We start from the raw sequence: 19,583 nt of genomic DNA on the forward strand, positions 1-19,583 counted from the left end.
CAAATCATCTGGGTTTTCATCTTCTAATTAAAATTAAAATCACCTTACATTTTAAAAATGCATTGATTTAGCTATGATTGCATTGTTTATTCTTTAGAGAATAAAGTTGAAGGCAATCGATCAAGTTCCAATGTGGAAGCATTTACCTCTGACCTTCTCCTAAACCTCTTCCTTAATGCCCTCCTAGATCTTCAGGTGTATATGGGAGATTTGTTGAGGTCTCTTGACCACATTCTACTATAGCTTATGTAAAAGCATAAAGAAAAAGGATATATGTACCATGTCTCAAGATCACAGACTAGAAATAAAGAAAAATGGTCAAGACAAAGGAAATCAGCTTTCTTTAACTCACCAATACAACAAGATTCACAGTACTTGGCAATCTTGATATTTCTGGGTTTTCTCTCCTCATAGTTCCTGGTCCCATTTCTGCTCTTGATTCTTTTTTTCTTTTATCCCTTTGGACTCTAGCCATCTTGTTCTCAAGATTCTGTGGCTTCAGGATGACTTTGGTCATAGTCTCTGTACTTGCCATTGTGCTTCTGGCTATGCACTCCCAATACCCACATGATACCATGAAGTACAATGACTAGAGCAACAAAGAGAAGTAGCCAATCTTTTATTGTCCAGTATATAGAACTCTTACCTGTCTGAGAGAGAGAGAGACACACACACACACAGAGACACAGAAACAGAGAGAGAGAGAGAGAAAGAGAGAGAGAGAGACAGACAGACAGACAGAGACAGAGAGAGAGAGAGAGAGACAGAGAGAAAGGGAAAGACAGAGAGAGAGACACACACAGAGAGAAAGAAACAGGGAGAGAAAAGACAGAGAGGCATAAAGGGAGACACAGAGAGAGACACACAGAGACACAGAGACAGAGAGAGAGACAGAGAAAGACAGAGACAGACAGAGACAGAGACAGAGAACCAGAGCTCTGGTTCTATAATGATCCTCTCAAAGATGAGTAGAATAATATTGGAAACTTGGTTCCTGCAGAAATGAAACTGGCCCTTTTAGCTTCCATTAGGATGAAGACACAGTGGAATGCAGGGGACAAAGGCAATAACAAAGCACCAGTCATGACTTGAGGGTAAAAATCCCTCTGGTTCACCCCAAGGTTGTCTCTAAGATTTTGTTCTTTCCTTTTCTGAAAGATAGGGTCCACTTACTAGTTCTGTGACTTTGGTCCAGTTATTGCCTCATTATTCTTCTCTATAAAATCTACAAAAACCTAATATTTGTATTATCTTTCTCTAAACGTTGTTGTATTAAATGAGTTCATAAATAGGAAACAGTTGTAAGCCCCAGAAAGCAAGTTATTAGTAATCGTCAGATGAGTACCATTATTTGCATGAGGACTTATTTCCTTTAGGAGGCCACCAGCTTTGGTATTTGGCAGCAAGCAAAGCCCCAGACTGCAAACTGAATATTCCATTGCCTGGCATAGAGGAGACTCTGAAAGCCTCATGCCCAATGACAGCACCAGACTCATACCATTCTTTTTTTGTTGTTGTTGCTGCTGCAACATGCACATGTTTCCTTTGGTGTAAGTGAGTCTGTGTTCTGCAATTTAGAGTTCAATCTAATCTCTACCACACCAGTAGGTCCTACTCAGCCCAGAGATTTGGGGCCTCCTTCCCTTTCTGAGAAAGGTTATAAATAAAAATCTGATATGGAAAATAACAGAGCTGGGCAAGACTGCCACCCAGCCCTATTCCCTAAGAGCTGCATGCATGAAGGGCTCTGCATTCTGTCTATTACACTTAGTAGTTGCATCCTCCAGTGGTGTAATTTTGGCCTCAGCTTAGCAGCCTAGGCTGTCTCAGAATGACTGAGATCTCCCTTCTCATTCTCCAATAGCTAGTTCCATGTGTAGGTGTGTCTGTCTGCCTCCGGACCTCTGGGAAGAAAGGAAATGGGGAGGGGGGAAGGATTTGAGCTTTTTGTTTTGTTTTGTTTTGCTTTAAACTGCAGTTGCAAAACTGTTTATGACAGAAAACATGTGTTTTCTTTTCCCACAAATACACAGACATGGACAGCTCTACTTATTACAGATTTCCCCAAACATCCTCATTTGTCTGTCATGATCCAAACACAGATGAGGATTACTGGAAACAGGGAACTGTGACCATTCCATAACCACATGCTTGATCAACCCTGCTCCTCTCAGCCCACTTCCCATAACCCTCTATAGATCCACCATTGTATGGAACTTTCCTTTGAACCTTCTGAACTCCCTGAATTAGCTCCATTCAGCTTTTATTTTTGCAGGGGTACACAAGGGACTATTAATTACTTGGGCTGTTTATATCAAAGCGAATAACAAGGCTGATTGTACCCACAGGTAGTCATCCTTTAGGTAATCAAATAAAAACAGTTAATTCTGTGCTTGCCCAGCAATGTACTTCCTCATAATGGAAAGTAAACACCGTGTCACTTTCCATAACACAGCTGAATATATAAAGAAAAGACTTAGTGAATCCAGCACCTCACATCTGACAAGGGCAGTGAAAATTGGTGTTAGCTGTTGCTGTTCCCCTCCATGCCCCCACCCTTCCACATCACTCTCCTTGGGGATATTCTGGGTCAGTTGCCTTAAAGAAGCACTGCCACACTCTGGCTAACATTTAAAAGTGCAATCTAGTTAAAGCCCCAGAATGGAAAATCGCTTTGGAAACTATCTGGCAGATAGAGTAAACAAGGTTGAACTTTTTGGGGGAGTTTAACTTTTGGAGGAAAAAAATCATTTTTAATAATAAGGTGTTTATCTCAGATTGAGATTTGGAAGAAAACTTCTCCCCCTCACAAATTCCTCTTTCAATCAGAACTGTTTTCTGACCATTCAGAACAGACTGGGATCGATCCTATTTTGAAAGATCTTTAGGAAAGGAGAGTCATAGATAGATTCGTAGGGTTATAGATTGAGAGCTCAAGAGTCCACAAAGTAGGTCACTTACCCACTTAACAAAGGAATCTATCTTTATGTCTAATTCAAATCCCTTCTGCTGGTTTACTTCTCTGTTTGTAGTCCTCTCCCAAATTCTCACTAAAGATAGAGAACAGGGTGTCATTTCTTAGCAATGTTATAGGAGGAAGTCCTCTTGCATATGGTTAGACTAAATACCCTGAAGTCCTTTCTAACTCTGACATTTTATTGCCCCCTATATTATTTTCATAAGAATAAATGATTCTGGACACATTTCACTTCTTTTGCCTCCAATGCCTACAATAAATAATCAAAAAATGAAATTATGAGTATGGAGGGATAATTTGATTCAATTTAACAATTAAACATTGGATGAAGCTCTAAGAATATGCTAAGCTTAAGCAAAACTCATACTAAGGGAGTTTTTGTAGGGATATGGATGAATGAATGAATGAATGAATGGACAAGTGAATGAAAAAGCATTTTGAAACTCAGAACTTAAAAAAATGTTCAAATGTTAGAAAAAAATGAACTGATGCAAAGTTAAGTAAACCAAACTGAAAGAACATTGTACACAGTAACAGCAATAATGTACAATGATCAACTATGTATTAATTAGCTATTCTCAGCAATACAGTAATCCAAGACAGTTTCACATGACTTACAAGGAAAAATGTTGTCTTTTTCAAAAGAAAGAATTAAAAGAATTTGAATAGAGAACAAAGCATACTTTTAAAACTTTCTTTTTCTTAGGTTTTTTTTTTTTTTTTGGTCTTTTTTTTCACACAATGGATAATATGGAAATATGTTTGGCATAACTTCATGTGTTATAATTTATATTAAATTGTTTCCTTTCTCAGGAATAGGAATGGAGGAGAGAGAATTTGGAACTCAAAATTTTTAAAAGTGAATGCTAAAAATTTATGTAAATTGGAAAAAATACATAACAAGCTCTATAAAAAATGTTAGCTATTTTGCTAATTAATTGATTTAGCAATGCTCTGCATATAAATAATACTTGAATCCATGGAAGTGGACAATTTTGTTAAAATAGAAAGTAGAGAGGGGGGGGAAGGAAAAAGAAAGAGGGACTATGAATGCCAGGTATTTGTAGAGAAATCCTCCAGGGCATTTTGCCCTGATCTTGGTCCTGGCAGAAAATCTGATTTTGACTGCCAAGCTTACTCCACTCTACCTTTGGACTTATATGGAGGGAAAACTGCAGAAAGCCATAAGTAACAGGAAGAGCAAGGAAGGGAGAAAAGGAATCAGAGAATGTAATCTTGAGTGGGCAGAGATAAATATATCAGCCCAGGAATCCAGAGGCTGTGGTGGTGTAATGTAATCTAATCATTCATGAGACATAGGGCAGATGTTTCATTCCAGGAACTAGACAGGACCCCTGAGACCAGAACAAGAGATCCTTCACTATCTTTTCCTTCTTTCTCCCTTTCTTAATTTGGGAAAGAATGAATCTGATGCCTTTCTCTGAGCTAAGGAGGCTTATCTCTTTCTTTCTGGCTGTCAACAGATTATCTTTGCTTAAATGTTTATTTTTGTCTCTTAAACTGCCAATTGTGATAAACACTATTTAATGTATGTTTTTCGAAGAGGGACTCTTGAAAAATACTTCTAAAAAAAAAGAAAATACCATTTCCTTCTTAAAGCCTTCTTTGATTTCTCCAGACAGAAATGGTCCCTCCTCCCTTCTCAACTTTCATCAGATTTCCCTTGTAGTTCACTTGTGTATTTACTTTTTTGTTCTATTATATTTGTTTGTGTAGATTTCTTATATCATCTACAAAATTTTAAACTTTTTAAGCACAGGCACCTTCTATCTTTGTAGTCTCTTCAGCACATGCCAGTGTTGTGTATATTGTGTACATTGAATTACCTATTAAAAATCGTATAGTTCAATCCTTTTATTTTCATTTTTATGGATGAGAAAATTGAGGACCAGTGAGTTCAAGATTTCAACCTAGGTCTTTGGCTCCTAATTCATTATTTTCTACTATAGTTGTTCCTCAAGATAGCTACTCAATTAATATCGTTTTTATATCATCTAAATACTAATTGACTTTCATTTAAAAAATAACAATATTTTCCTTAAATGGAAACATATAGCCTCTTATTCTTGACAGAATTCTAGAATATATTCTTTGTAACAAACCTAGACTTGACCGAGAGGGATTTTGTAAGCCCTTTTCCACACTATCTATGGAGATTCCTTGGGTTAGGTCAACTCTTTGTTATCTAATTAATAGGGCCTCTGGTTCCATTATTGATAAAATTCAGAGCTACTAGTTTGCAATAAGGAACAGTGAATTGAACCACTTTGATGATATTCGCCTAGAGCTACCCATAGGGCTAAATTTTTGTAGTGAAACAAGAAACACTCTTTAGAAAAGCTAGAAGATAGTTCAGCTACAATCTAAACAGAGATTCAGAGGGAAGAAAGAAACAATTGAGAGAGCAGTAGAAGCAATCTAGAAACAAAGGGAGACCTACCTATGAGAAGAAAAGACATAGGGAGATGAAAGAACTACTTGATCAAGAAGAGAACTTCTTAGACCAAGCAAAGGTGTGCTTGAACCAAATCTGGAGGGGCTGAATTTCCTTGAGAGACACCTAAACCCTCATAAGGCTTGTCACTAAGGAGAACTGGAAGAGTTGTGGTCCATCTCTTTGTTTTTTGGTACTCTGAGCCATGCAGACTTATGGTTCTTAGAAAAAAATAAAATAAAAAGTAACCTCACTATGGGGAAAGGGAGTTGTCTTGACTATTTATAGGCTTGAGTACAAATCCTTTGTGTTTCTTTGATTGTTATTGATGGATGAAATAAAATCTATCTTTTATTTGATGACTTATCAGTCTGGATGTTGATAGAGGAGCTAAGAAGCCCTTTTCTTTATTTGGGGAAAGGCAGGTAACCTAGACAGAGGTCACATTTTTATATTCCCAATGGAAACCCTAGGAGTGACATATGTCAAAAATTAGTTTATTTGTGAAAATCAGTAATTGTCCCATATTTCTGTGAGCATACAGTTGTGGCTATCAGTCAAGAATTACAAATTATTAAAAAATTATTTACTAATGAACACCTGCAAAGGAAAATGGTGATTACAAAGAGCCAGGATAATTTCATCCATCCTTCCAAACTCTCTTTATTTTCTTTATTTTCCTTTATTTCTCTAATTTTCTCCAAGGGTCTATTTTATATAGGGTTTACCTAGATGGTAAAGTAATATTTCCTAATGCTATTATTGTGGATGAGGTGAAGAGATACATTTTGGGTGATAGTACAGGTTGTATTTGATTTAACTGAATGACTAAAAATAGATTAGTTATGATCCTGGAAAAAAAAAAATCCCTGTTGTGTACTTGGGCTCTTTTATTGACCTTGCATTATCTAACATTTCCACCAATGATTTAGATGAAAATAAAAATCGCATGTTTATTAAATTTGTAGATGGCATAAAGTTGCAGGGTGAGCTGAGATATTCATCAACAGTTAAGATTTAGATAGGCTAGAATGTTGGGCAGAATAAGTAGAAGGAAATAAAAGATGAAATTTATAAGGATAATTATAAGATATTATATTTAGGTTCAAGAATCAGCTTCACATATATAAGATGACAGTGTTGAGATGATTTTTAATTCTCATTAGAGAATATTTATGTAATATTATTAGTAAATAGGGGAAGGGGAACATAGACCCTCACTCATTTCTGCCCCAGTATTAATAATAAGGATTAATCCATGTGAAGGATAATGGTTTTAGCAATCTAATAATAGGACTGGAACTAAAACTAATGCCAATACTAATGTTCATTATTTATTAAAAATATGGTAGAAGCTTGCAATGTCCGTTTGAGTTGAATGTAGTATAGTTTGAAAAGTACAGAATTTGAGTTCATAATTTGAATCCAAGTATTTACTACTTATAAAGACTTTGGACAAGTCCCTTAACCTAGTTGGGCCTCAATTTTCTCATCTGTACAATAATGGGATTGGACTAAATGACATGTAAAATCCCTTTCAACTCAAAAAATTCAGTAATTATATGATGAATTCCACAATGCTCTTTCTTTTCCTGGATTTCTCATATAGCACAAATTTCATATTTTCATTTTTCTGTAGTATTGATGGTTTGTGTCACATCACACTTATGCTCCCTTGCACATGGCCTCCATTGACCCACACTATGAGGCAGCAAGTAGGGATGAGTGAAATTACAGATCTCAAAAACCTGAAACCAAGGAACCAGGAATTACATTGAAAAAGAGAAGGAATGCATCAAGATTGCCAGCTTTGTTAAATTCCTTTAGTTAAATCTCAGACTATGTGCACTGTTTTTCAACAATGGTTTAGAAAAATGGCACTAACTGATGAATTGGGTTTTCTTAAATTCTTTCTATCTAATCTTCTCAGCCATTATTGTGTCTGTAACACGCAGGGAAAGTAGAGTTTTGTCACTAAAAATTTCATCACATTAAAGAGTTTTGATTCTTTTTCTTAGTTCTGAGAATGTGTCTAGTCAGGTCAGTCTCCAAATAGGAAGTTTTTTATTGGGTAGAGAGGAAAGCAAAGCCAAAGTAGGCAAATCTAAGAGATCCATTAAGCAAAGTAATTTCAGAAGTGTTTTCTCCATTGAGGAGATATTCCTAATAACATGCTCAGGAATTTTAAAAAAGAAAGATTATATTTACTGATAGAAAGGACCTGAAAGGTTTTTTGTTTTAATTTCCCCTATAGTTTTCACTCTGTGACTTTGGCTTTCAAGTACACTATTCCATTTCATTATGCCTTCTTCTTTGTTAAAGAAGACATAATGAAATGGAATTGCCTACTTGAAAAAGTAGAAAACTTATGCTTAGTAAGGAGTAGAGCCACTTCATATGAAACAGGGGTGAAGGAAAGGAGAATGACAGAAAACACATGAGTGATAGTGAATGAAGAAGAGAGAAAAAGAAGTTCACAGATGAATATAGTTCATTATTTTTGGGTTTTGGGTTTTTGGGTTTTGGTTTTAATTTTTTAAAATAAAGAATCCTATAATGTTTAGGCATTATGAAATTAAAGCTTTAGTCATTTGTTAGCCCAATTTAAGCCTCCTTGAGCCACATGCACTGCCATAGTTCTCCATTTTTTCTATTCATTTCATAGGCTCTGAGTGTTGGGGATACTAGAAATAGTTTATGGTTCTGTTAAGAATTCTTTTTCATGCTTTCTCTTTCCTGAAATTCAAGTTTCAAGTTCTCAGTGTCACCTAGATAACTTTGTGGATAAAACTATCTCTTCCATTTTATTCTTTTTAAACTCAATAATATAGAAATCCCCAGGCAATCTGTCACCATTCTAGTGACATGCAGGCATAGAGATGTGCCTATGCGTTCCATTTTTTTTTTTAAAGAAATTCTTGGTGGTATTTAGAAATCCAAATCCTTGTTGATCACTTAATTCAAACAAATATCAAGGATTTTTAGAACTATGATAATACAATAATAATTTACATGTACAAAAAGCTTTAGTGTTTATATAGAGGCAGGATTGAAGCAATCATGTGGGATAGTGGATGGTGCTTAATATAGGCAGGGAGACCTAGGTACAAGACCTGCTTCCAAAAATAGTTACATGATCATGATCAGGTAGAAATATAAGTTGAAGATGGATTTTAGTTTCCTTTAATAATAGGAATTCCCACACCCATGTTTATAAAGTATCTATAAAGCAATTTTAAAAATCTATCCATTGACAAGTTATTTATTAAATTCCTTCTATGGAGGCACCTAAGTGGTACAGTGGATAGAGCACTGGCCCTGGAGCCAGGAGGATCTGAGTTCACATTTAACCTCAGACACTTAATTCTTACTAGCCGTATGACCCTGAGTAAGAACTGCCTCATCAAAAATAAATAGATAAATAATTTCCATCTATGTATCAAGCACTATGTATCGGGTAGGTAGCAGAAGCATTATTATTCCAGTTTCACAGATGAGGAAGATACTTTAAAGGCCTTGCTTCAGGTCACACAATTAATAACTAAGTCTTCAGCACAAGTTTTCTGATTTTCAGGCCAATACCTATTCCATATAATCAAGCAGCTTCCCAATGAGCTGATGTGAAAACTGTGATTTGGTGTGTTTGATGCTGGTTTTTTTTAAAATACTCATTCATTTCGCAAAGTACATTAAATTTAAATCACAAGAGCTCCAATCCTGGCTCCACCACTAACTAACTGTGTGACTTTTGGCAAGACCATTAAGCTCTCTGGATTCTAGTTATCTATAAAATGGGGCAATTGGACTCTCTCTTAGGTTTCTTGGAAATATAAAGTTTTAACACAGCCAAAATCTAAACTTGGAATTAGTATAAGATCATAGAATTAAGAGCCAAGATTGAATTTAGACAATAGAAACTCTGATCTTATTTTTATAGAGGATAAAACCCAAACCTAGAGATGTTAAAAGGGATTTGTCCAAGATCACACAGGAATCAAGTACTAGAGTCTAGATTCAAACTCAGGTCTTCTTAACTCCAAATCCAATGTTCTTAGGACATAGTTCCTGAACTGAATTTGGAGAAAGGAAAGAGGAAGAAGAGAGAAGACAGTACCCTCTAGATATAGAGGATGCCTGTGGCTACCTAAGTGATTAGGAAAAAAGGTGATACCATCACCCAAAACAGGGAAGTTTGCAGGAGGCATGAATGTAAGGGGCTAAGGTTTGAATTTAAGAAACCTCACCTATGAAGCAGTGCTTGATTTCCCAGGGCTTGGCATCTGAGTGTCCAGTTCTGAGCTAAGTCCTAGCATAGAGAGGCTTACTATCTGGGCATTTGTATGTTATGGAGGGATGAAGCACTATTGTTTTTGTTTTATTTTGCTTTGTTTTGTTTTCAGATTATTGGGGAAACTTCATAGAATAAAGACAGTAGGCTCTTGGGAGAAGAATTTCCAAATTTAGTCCCTAGGAGAGACATGGTTTTTACTACTCACTCTTACTGACCAAGTGATGATAGCTCAGCTCTTGGTTCTTGGCTGTGGGCCAGATAAAAAGTCACATTCTTCTATTGGATAAATTGGAGTGAAGAAGTTCTAGGTTCAAATCTACCTCAGACAATTGTTAGCTTGTTAGTAATACTATTGCCCTTGGCAATTCATTAACTCAGTTTCTTCAACTATAAAATAAGAGATTTCAACATGACAGCCTTCAGGATCTCTTCAAATTCTACCTTATGTTCCTACAAATAAACTTTCATCTCAAAGATGTCACCCACATAAATCCTATTGAGAATGTTAGGAATGTTAACATTCTCAAGTAAAAGGTTCTGATTTGGACCTTCCACATTTTTTGTCTTCCTGCTTATTGACTCTTTGGCAAAATTCTATGTTCTCTGCTGCTTCTAGTTGGTAGTTCCAGAAATCATTCTATTTCTCCCAGTTACCCTTTGCCATTTGCTTTCTGAATATCATGATTGTTTCTTCTTCTGGCATCTCTGCCCATTAAGTGAGAGAAAATAGCTTTAATACAGTTTATAGAACTTATAAGTGACTTGCTCAGTGTTAGTGGATTTCAATTAATGTCCTATGGCTTCAAATCATGATTTCCACACTGTATCATTTTACTTTTGAGCAACTCCTTTACTTTTCACTAGTTTTCATAAATCATGAGTTTTAGGGCTAGAATGGTCCTTCAATGGTTTCTATTCAATCTCTTTTGAGATTGAGATTGAATCTCAGTCTTTTACAAATAAGGAAACTGAGGCTAAGTGAGTTTAAAGAAGAATATGACATAATGGCTAGGATGATAAACTTGGAGGCAAGAAGGCCTGGAATCCCTTCTCAGGATTGTACCTCTGAGAAAGCCATACAGACTCAGCCTCAGTTTCCTCAACTATAAAAGTGAGATAAATCACCCCTATCTCCCAGGATTGTTGTGAAGAACCAATAAGATGATATATTTGAAATGCTATGTAAAACTTAGAGAGATAGAATAGGTATTGGATCTGTCATTTCCTTAGTAAAGGAAACTCCCTCTACCAATGAACCTTCTCTGCAGTTTATAGCCTTTAGAGAATTGCCTAGGCACTGAGGGGTTAAATGATTTGCCCAGTCATAGCCAATATGTGTAAGCAGAAAGTCTTAAACTCTCATCTTTCTGTCCCCAAGACCAGGGAAAGTTTTGGTTTCCACTAAAGTGAGCTTCCCTCACTTTACAGATGAATGAACTGAGGATTAGATGGGTTAAGTTGCTCAAAATTCCATAGGTAATAAATGTCAGAAAATAGGATTTACACTTGGTCCTTGTAAATTCATTTGGTGCTTTTTCACCATACTACATTGATTAGTGAACTGCTTCTAAACTTTAAAGTACACAATGAATACAAGCTGTTATTATTATTTCCCAAGAGCCCACGGGTGACAAAAGTAGGTAATCTTTGCCTTTTCACACAATGGCAACCAGTCAAGCAAGGGCAAAATATCTTTAATGTTCCTCATTTGATAAGAAATCATACCATCCTCTGTAGGGTCTCATAGGTATAATGACCTAACACTAGACTCAGGATCCATTTTACTGACACAGTTTTACCATAGCTCTAGCTAGTCTCAGTGGGACCAGAGGCTTAACCCTGAACTGTGTCTTACTGTAGCCATCCACCTTCAAAAGAGACTGTCAGAATTTCCAGTGCTCCCATACCCTGATGCTTTTTTATTATCCATAAATATAAGAAACAGAGATGGGGACCAATAGAAGACTACAATTGCTCCAGTCTTACCATGTGCTTTATATGTAGCACAGAGCAGATTTCCAGGAGGTTTCCATACTATTTAAAGACATTTATGGAATATTTAATGCCAGCCCAAGTTGTGAAGGCTATCTGATACAGGAACATCATCCCAGTAAGCTTTTCTGACAGCCAATGTCACTATGCATCTTTTTTATCGCCCTCTTCCTTACTATACATCACAGCTAGCACACTAAGTTCAACTGTGATTAATAGGACTCTTTTACCATTGACTTCATTGGGATATAGCACAGGAAGAAAAATGTGGCTGTTGATAAATCTCATGTGATAAGAGCTGTGTTATGTAAGCTGTTGGGGGCAGGAGTTTCAATGAATATTATTATGACAGTGAGGTAGTTTGCAAAGTCCAATTGAATCGAATAGCCTTCTTGTTCAATTGATTTTGCTAGGACTATGTAGTAAGAATAACAAACAGCAATAACACTGAAACTTGTGTGTACATGATGGAGATTAGGCTGTCTGACAGCTGATGTGTTTTACAACCACATTCCACATGCTAAAACATTTGAAAATGCTTCTCTTTTGTGTTAGTTCCCTCCTCTTAGAAAAACTAGTTTTATAGCCGAAACCAAATTAAGAAATTAATCTGATTAATCCCCTATAGCGAACCTGCAAAGATGTTGCAAGACTCAACTGAATCAGGATCATAGACAGGGAACTAGAAGACACCATAATGGGCATCTAGCTTCCCTCACTTTACAGATAAATACGTTGATCTCTAGATAGGTTAAGTTGTTCAAAATTCCAAAGGCACAATGTCAGAAGGTAGGATTTACATTTGGGCCCTTGTAAATTCATTTGGTGCTTTCCCATCATACTATGTTGATTAGAGAATATCACTGGTATTTCATGTGGCTCAAAGAAATTTAAAGGATGACACAGTCTTTATGTACAGGAATCTCTAGATATAATCAGTGGGCTGTTGTGCTGGATTCAAAATCAGCAGGTTGGATTTATACCCTGACTCTAACACTGTCTGAGTAACCACAGCCATGTCATTTAGTCTGTTTTCTAAAGGAAAATGATAACATCAGTAGTCAATATCTTACAGAGTTTTTTAAAACCCAAAGGAGATGATGTAAGTGAAGTACTTTGTAAATTTTAGAATGCTATGTAAATAATTAATTCCCTAAAAGTGCTTTTAGGTGCTGTGCTAATCACTAGGGAGACAGATAAAACTGACACAATCCTTTCTCCCAAGGAGCCCTTTATCCCTCCTCCTCCTCACATGAGAAGGAAAGGGAGATCCAAGGAGGTAGGTGATACTCAATAAATACTTTTGAACTGAAGCAGAATTATATTTCGGGAAATGTGTTAGAGTATCCTTTTCCACCCAAACCTTAGGCTGGTGAGCTTAGCTTCATGTCATGGCTGTGTTATCTGGTGTCACTGTGATGACCGGGTACAGATGGGAATCTTTGTGAATCAATTGGAAAACACACCATCTTGTGCGTAGGTAGCTGTTGCTGGGCAGAGGCATTGCCTAGCGGGTGGAAGAATCTGTCATACTTGTTTTCTAATCAAAAAAATGTAAAAATCTTATTGCAAAATATGCTTTGATGAAGAAAAGAGGGAAAAAAAGACTAAAACTTAAAATCCTCTGATATGAAATGTTCATGTAGGCAGATCCAACAAAGGGAAGAAACTAAGAAGAAACTAAGCCTAAGGGATTTTCAGCCTGAAATCCATGGATTTGCTTCCTTGTTGTTTTCACCTCTTCTTCATAATTCCATGTGATAGAAACAGTTTGCAGGGGTTAATCTACACATAATGAAGTTTCAAAGAAACCATATACACTGTACTCTACTGGTGAGGACTCTGTTTTTTTCTCCTTAGTTCATTCAACATGGTACAAAAAGAGTGATAAATAAACTGATGTTTATCACGGCATGTGATATGTGTTTCTTTGGTATCTCAACAGCAATAGTGTTCACTGTGAGTGATACTGATACTAAAGAAAGGGATTTTGTACAAACTGGCAGTGGAGGGTAAGGAATCTTTGATAACCATGAGTATACAAGTCCCTGCTCTTCCAAGTGATGGGCTGTAGTCTCAGCCATTCTAATCTCTTCCCTCTAATAAAAAAAAAAAGACATATCCAGTTGTTATCAAGATCATAATAATAAGAATCTACTACTGCACACAAGAGCACATTTGACTACTCTTCTCAAGCACACAAATTCTGATCCAGCTAGGAAAAAATATATTTCCCTAAAATTCTTCCTTGTGTAAGTACTCATTCTCATTCCACAAAATAAGGCCTTTGCTGTCCCTTTCTTTTTTTTTATACTATGCTGAGATCTATCTAGAAAGGGTTTTAGAGATCATTTTCATGTTTCCTCCTCCCTCAATTTTTGTAGAGGAGGAAATTCAGGTCCACAAGAGGTTACTACATTCATATATTGTGACTCTGGAGCTTAGAAATCATCAGTGTCATCTGCCTCATTTTTCTAGATGAGGAAACTGAGGCTCAGAATGGTGATTTGCCCTATGTCATAAGGCAGTAAGTAGTTAAGCTGGGAGTCACTCTAATTTTCCTGACTCAGAGCCCAGATTTATTTTTTTCCCATTAAAAAATATTGCTAAACGTACAATCACTTTTTTGTAGTAACATAATATTTCCCCCAGATGGGAAATCATGGAAAGATGAGTCTTAGACAAAACTGACCAAATTTAACTTTACTTTCTCTGATAGTCTGAATTATGGGTTAATAGATTTCTGAACTGCAAAGAAATAGAATGGGGTCAAGACTGTGAGAAATAGTTTGATTTATAAACCCCAATTAGTAGGATCTTAATGACTTATACTTGTGAGTTTTCAATTCCCATGATTTTTTTTTCCTTTTCTTTCTCAAAATGGGAGTAAAATTAATAACCAAAGGGAATAAAGATTTCTCTAAGCATCATGGTGTTCCAAGCTTCATGATATTAAACAAGGTCAGTCCATTCAACTTTTGACCAAACTTTGGATCCATAATATCTCTATACAAAAACATTTACAGATATTTTATTCAAGATAAATTACTCATATTACTAAATTGTCTATGGAACAAATCTTGCTTTAAAAAATATCATTAATGTGGTACTGTATTCAGCTTAATTAAATGACATAGACATAATCTATTTCCTGTGGCAAAATTACAACTAGAAAAAAAAATTCTCTCTCCAAAGAAAATATGAACCACTGAGTTGGGGAGAGTACAGCACAGTGGATGGAACTATGGTCTTGTAGTCATGCCTCTTTAGATGACTATGGCTGTTTGATCCTGAGCAGGTCATCTAAAAGAAGTTACTCTTGGCTTCAGTTTCCCCACCAGAAAATAGAAATACTAATTGTACCTGTTAATGCACTGCACTTAGTCCTGGCAAAAAAAAAAAAAAAAAAAAAAAAAGGAGGAAAAAAAACCTTGCCCTCAATGAGCTTATCAGATAGTGTATATATATTTTGGAAAAATCAAATAGCAATAAAACAAGTATTTATAATGATAAAGATTTATAATATCATCATTATTGTTACATTCATTTTAAAAACAAGATATGCCCAATGCCAATCATAAAATCTTGGGATTTAAGAGTTGAAAAAACATCTTAGAAATCTATTTTAACAATTTTGTTTTGAACATGAGCAAACTTAGAGGATATGAGAGAAGCAATATAACACAATGGATAGAGTGTGCCAGCATGCAGGAGCAGTGCACTGAGAAATAGCAGGTTGAAGTGAAGAAAATAAAATTTGGAAACTGAGGCTCAGAAAGTTCAAGTGATTGTCAAGGTCCCACTGCAAATTTGTAGCTGAGTTGGGAATGAAATCACAGTCTGCTGATTCCACTTCAGGGAATAATCATGAACTAGACTAGAAAGAAATCCAAGCAGGCACCAGTTTGTTGGCAGAAGCCCACAAACATTGAATATATGATATTGAGGCAGCTGAAGAGGTTCAGATGAGCTGATGACACACAGAATATGTTGAATTCTAATCGCCAGAAGATTCTAAAAAGGACAAAAATCTTTAGCCAACAATGGGAATGTCAAAGGATATTGCCTGTATGTGTCATGACTTCTGTGACCTATTATCTAGGACCAGGGAGTGTTCTGTGACCAGTGATTTGGATTTTCTAAAAACAAGTCAATCCACTAAAGACTCTGATTGCTGCTGCTGCTGTATCTATGCTGTGTTTTTGGTGTCCCATACAGTAGAATTTTATAGTTGAAGATGAGACAATTTTATATAACAACCCTTGTATGGGGTATGAGGTACTTGATCAGGATGGAACTTTCCTTGAAGAATTAATTTTTTAAAAATATGATGGAATAGTACTTGAGATAGATGATGTGTGTTTATAAATGATCAGATTTTTGTGGAGATGGTGAATGCTCTTCATCAGTAGAGTAATGATGAAGATGATAATGATAGGGATGATCCTAATGAGAGAAATAAAGCATCAAAAAAAATTAGATTACAGAAATGATAAAGAAAGCCACCCATCTCTGAAATTTCCTTCTGATAAGATCTTTAAAGGCATTTCCATAATGTTTCCTAATAAGAAAACAACAGAGAAACTAAAGTAGAAATATAAAGAATTAACAAAGCAGCAACCTCCACCCCTTCCTCCTGAATGTACACCAAATATAGATGGACCAAACACTAAGTTTTTGCAGAGGGAACAAGGCCTGCACTCATTTCATACCCTCTTCTCCAGGCACGGCTTTACATATGACTGTTTTGTTTTGTTTTGTTTTGTTTTTGTTTTTGTTTTTTACATTGAATGAGATAAAGGACTTTACAGGTTATTCTTGCTGCCAAATGCATCAAGATTCAGCCAAATCACCTAGGAGATTGCTGAAAGGGAAGACTTCCAAATAACAGCAGTAAACCTAGCACACCAACAATTAATTTGCTGAAATTAAAAAATACAGACAGTGATAGGGAAACTGGAACTGAAACATATGGAGAGAATAATGATAAAGAGGAAGAAGAAAAGAAAGATGAAGCTTTCAGCTCTTCTGAAAGATCAAATGTCAATGAAAATGTAGTCAAATATTAGACCTCCTAAGAATGTGGAAAGGAAAAGTACTGAAGTCTCAATATTCAGAATACTTATTGGCACTTACTATAATTCCCATACCATTGCTACATTGATTGGGACAAAAACATGTAGACAGGTCTATGAGTTTAAAGTTAAGGAATCTAGTATTATAGCTCCATTTCCTGCTAAGGATGTTGATATGCCTCCGAGAAAGAAAGAAAAAAAGAAAACACCAGTTGTGAGCTGCATTTTGTAGAAAGATACTAGTGAAAAAGCATGACTCCTCTAACCCTGTTTACAACTAGGAACCCTGTGATCATCTGCATCAGCCTTGTGACAGTTCCTGCCTATGCATGATTGCTCAAACCTTTTGTGAGAAGTATTGTCAGTGTTATTCAAAGTGCCAAAACTGATTTCCTGGGTGCCATTGTAAAGCACAGTGCTGTCCTAGCAGTGTCTGTGATATCTGGCTATCCTAGACAGTAAAAATGGGTCCTGAAAGAACTGCAGCATTCAGAGAGGATCCCAAAATTTTCTGGCAATATTTGGTGTGTCAGCATGGGAAATCTTCATCAAAGATCCTGTGCAAAAAAAAGGAATTCATCTCTGAAGACTGTAATGAGATTACTTCTCTGGATGAAGCAGATAGATGAGGAAAGGTTTATGATAAGTACATGTGCAGTTTTTTCTTTAAGTTGAATAAGGATTTTATGGTGGATGCAACCCATGATAATAAAAAATTTGTTTTGCAAATCATTTAGTAAATCTTAACTGCTCTGCAAAAGTTATGATGGTTAACAGAGAAATTTGAATAGATATTTTTACTAAGAGATTCATCCAGAATGGCGAAAAGCTGTTTTTCTTGACTTTTTCTGGACTTACAATATGGCCATGCTGATTCCCTGAAGTACTTAGGCATTGAACTTCTACAAAAATGTAGTTTGTTGTACTTTTTAGCCTTGAATAAAGGATATTTGACCTTCTGAGAGAGATAGAGACAAAGAGAGAAAGAAAACGAGACAGACAATAATTTGACTTAAATTATGTGTCATATACTTAACAATTTCCTGATTTCAGATACTTATCAGTTAACCTCTTAAAGTCTGAGTTTCTTCAAATATATACACACACATATATATGGATGTATATGTGTATACACACATATATGTAAGTAAACATGTATACACACATATATGTATGTGTATATATATATATACATACACACATATATGTATGTGTGTATATACATATGTGTGTGTATATATCTCCCTAATGACCCAAAACCAGCATTTTGTTGTTATTTAGTCATGTTTGACTCTTCATAACCCCACTTAGGGTTTTCTTTGCAAATACTAGAGTGGTTTGCCAATTTTTTCTCCAACTTATTTTATATTTGAGGAAATTGAAACAAATATGATTAAGTGATTTGTCCAGGGTGCCATAGTTAGTAAATAGGTGAGACTGGATTTGAAATCGGATTTTCCTGATTTCAGGCCTGACATTCTTTATACTATAAACTGTCCCAGCTCTATAACTCCCTAGCCCTCCACTTAAAAGTTAATTCCAAGGGTATAACATAGCTGATCTGAAATTGTCCCAGAATCAGTCAGTCATTTAGCATTATCATTGGTCCAATAAATACCCAGGGCAAGGACAGTTCACCCTGCTCCTTGCTTCCAATCTAGGAAATACTGAGTATTCCAGAACAAATTACAACAGTTACAAAATAGATGTTTCCTCTTGACCTAGGAGACATTCAATGCAAAAAAAAAAAAAAAAAAAAATCTTTGTCCTTTCACAGTGTTAACTTTAACTTGGTACATCCTCTACATATAAAATGGAAATCATAATTCTTGTACTAACTACTTCACAGTATTTGAAAATCTTAAAATTCTATAGAAATATGCTATTACTATTGACTAAAGATAAACAGCTATCTAATTAAAGAATTAGGCAGAGGGTCAAGGCTCCTATTTCAAGTCTCATACATTTAGCACTATAATTTGGATTGCTTTGGACCCAATACCTTCAGATCTATATCTCAAATACTATGCAATGAGAATTGATACTCAACAGTCACTGTGAGACATGGCACAATTTTCAATTATCAAGAAAAGATTAAACCCTCTTCAATAGATTATACTCACTAAGGCAGGAAAGTACCTTAATCCATTTCAGAGATTTTTAACAGGGGCTAAAATATTTATTTCATATAATTTTCAAGCTGGGAAAAGACCTTAGAAATCATTACAGAAATTTTAATGCATTAGAATATTACATTCCCCAAACATTTGGGTTAATGTAAGTTTCACATAGAGGGTATAGCACAAGCACCCAAAAGTTGAATCAAGAAATTCTAAAAGTGATAGTTTAACCTGTTATCTGGTAGTATATGGGGTCAAGGTCAACCCTATAATTAAACAATTCGATATTACACAGTTTTCTACTTCCAAATTCCTTGTTCTTTTGTCCTATTTCCTTTTACACCTTGCCAAATTCAGTGCTGCCTTATTATGCACTACTCTTTTTCTTCCATTCTACGATGTGGCCAATGTAGGCTTCTTGTTACATTTCTCATCTCTGCCTCATCTTTTCACAGACTTTCTCCTAGATACTTTACCTCTGCCTCTTAGAATCCGTTGGTTCATTCAGACTTAGGGCCCCCTCCTGCATATTACAAAATATGTATATTTTGTAATTTTCTCAGCTGCTAGGGTTTTCCTCTAAATAAAATTTCTTTCTATTTTGGGGGGTCTGGATGGTGCATGTTGCATTATCCCATGTCACCCATCGGCTCCTTATAACTTCAGGGATAAA

At 35.8% G+C, this 19,583-nt stretch overlaps 1 protein-coding gene and 1 pseudogene across 4 annotated transcripts in view; both read left to right on the forward strand.

The window, feature by feature from the left end:
• Nucleotides 1–19,583, forward strand: part of CELF2 (CUGBP Elav-like family member 2) — a 969,093-nt gene that overhangs the window by 440,060 nt on the left and 509,450 nt on the right. The gene's annotated exons all lie outside the window — the stretch shown is intronic.
• LOC100925717 lies at nt 15,203–17,921 on the forward strand (annotated as a pseudogene).

Source organism: Sarcophilus harrisii, chromosome 5 (genome assembly GCF_902635505.1).
Source record: "Sarcophilus harrisii chromosome 5, mSarHar1.11, whole genome shotgun sequence".
NCBI classification, from domain to species: domain Eukaryota; kingdom Metazoa; phylum Chordata; class Mammalia; order Dasyuromorphia; family Dasyuridae; genus Sarcophilus; species Sarcophilus harrisii.